The sequence below is a fragment of the Phodopus roborovskii genome, unplaced genomic scaffold (genome assembly GCF_943737965.1).
Source record: "Phodopus roborovskii unplaced genomic scaffold, PHOROB, whole genome shotgun sequence".
Classification (NCBI taxonomy): domain Eukaryota; kingdom Metazoa; phylum Chordata; class Mammalia; order Rodentia; family Cricetidae; genus Phodopus; species Phodopus roborovskii.
This window is the reverse complement of record NW_026126602.1, coordinates 9,025,780-9,027,639: the sequence shown is the minus strand read 5'-3', so window position 1 is coordinate 9,027,639 and position 1,860 is coordinate 9,025,780. Positions and strand designations below refer to the sequence as shown.

At 38.8% G+C, this 1,860-nt stretch overlaps 1 non-coding gene across 1 annotated transcript; it reads right to left on the bottom strand.

Moving 5' to 3' along the window:
- Positions 1 to 1,035: 1,035 nt before the first annotated feature.
- Trnan-guu (transfer RNA asparagine (anticodon GUU)) lies at positions 1,036 to 1,109 on the bottom strand. Its single transcript has one exon. It is a non-coding gene; the product is annotated as a tRNA-Asn (tRNA).
- Between the last annotated feature and the right edge of the window lie 751 nt (positions 1,110 to 1,860).

Below are 1,860 nucleotides of genomic sequence, written 5' to 3'. Positions count from 1 at the left end.
ACAGGCCCCAGCCCTGGACTTTCCCCAGCTGCCTATTCTTCACAAGTGTAAACTAGGCTGACCTATTTTTCATAAGTTACTCAGTCTGTAGGATTCAGTTGCAGCAACTTAAAAGGATAAGAATTACTATGTGAGGGCTGGAGAGATCGCTCAGAGGTTAAGAGCACTGGCTGAGTTCAATTCCCAGCAACCACATGGTGGCTCACAACCATCTATAATGAGATCTGGTATACATGTAGGCAAAACAGTGTATACATAATAAATAAATCTTAAAAAAAAGAATTACTATGTGAACCTAGGGGAAATAAAGAACATACACACACGCACAAGCAGGAATATGATTTGTAAATAATTGAGAGCCAAATTAAAATATTGTTAGTGGTACCTGAAGTCAACGGCTTCTTTTTCTTCTTTGTTTTGGTTTCTATCTAAATAGACAGGGTGGCCTCAAACTCTTGGGTTAAATTTACCCTGCCTGCCTCACCTCAAGAAACTGGTAATGTAGGCAGATGCCCACTGATGGCTGATACATCAAGTTTTACCTTTTTCTTAAAACTGGCTTTAAATTTCTATAATCTGTGTCCGAGACAGAAATTATTATGATGAAACTATGGTTGCTTTTCCAAAGTAAATATTTTGGGAAGGCCTGGCACTTTGTGTAAGCAAAATACGAAAGTAACTTTGCTTTTAATTTTTCTCACTTCAAATTCTTCCATTTTAAAAGATTTAATTGTAAATCTTAAATTTTAAAAGAGTTTTTTTTTTTTTTTCTCCTTTCTTCCAAGTTTATTTCAATTCCTACATATATCTAGTTCAGGTTTCCGCCAATTTCTACAAATGTCTAACACGTTAGAAAACGTAGAGAAGACAAATTCATTGTAACAGAGTTGATTTCCATCTAAATTGAGAACAGGAAAGTGGAGCATTCAAGAGCACATGGGGTAGGGGAGTGTCGGGTTTGGACTTCAGTTTGTTGCTTGAATTTGACACGTACACGGACAGGAGGAGAGTTCAACCTTGTATAAAAGCTATGGGCGTCCCTGGGTGGGCTCGAACCACCAACCTTTCGGTTAACAGCCGAACGCGCTAACCGATTGCGCCACAGAGACTCTGGTGCTGCTGGGTGCACCAGCCGAAGCCTTTATGAAGAAGAATAAAGGCTTCGCGAGTTCTTTTTTTCCCTGCTTGATTCTTATTAGAAGCGGAAATGTTATTCAACGTTCTTAATCCTTTTGAATCTCCCTTCCATTTCTAGATCATATCGAAAAATTGTGCTTCAAGATGGAGCCGAATTACATGTCACGACATGGATTGGAACACTGTTGCCTTTTCTCCAACCCCGGCTTGGAAGTTTCTGTTGCAAGAATATGACAGTTTCTGATTGATTACCTTTTGTAAGGTCATTAAAATGTTCAGCTTGCGAGCTTAGTTTTTCTTTTGTTTCTGTTTGCCCGCTGATTTTACGTTACTTACTGAGACTCTTCCAAACCGTCTAATTGTATGTGTGTGTGTCTTTTGTTTGTAGATCCAGATTTTATTAAAACATATGCAATCCTTATTTGCGTTTCGACTTTATTCAGTGCGATTGACACAGTAACTTTTCGTTACAACGTGTTCCCGAGGCTTGCTGGCAATTGCAGAATTGGTCCTGATTTTCTCTGCTGAGACTTCTTCACCCGCATTTAAGCCACGCTGTTGAACACGCACCTGAATTCACAAGCTTTTTGAAAAAAGAAATTACATAAGAAAAAAATAGAATTTATGATTAGCTGGGCACATTTTAGCGCAGAATCATTGCTTGCAAACATACTCTGTCCCTATAAATATTCCGCAGGAAAATCTTGTCCTCCTGTGAAAGTT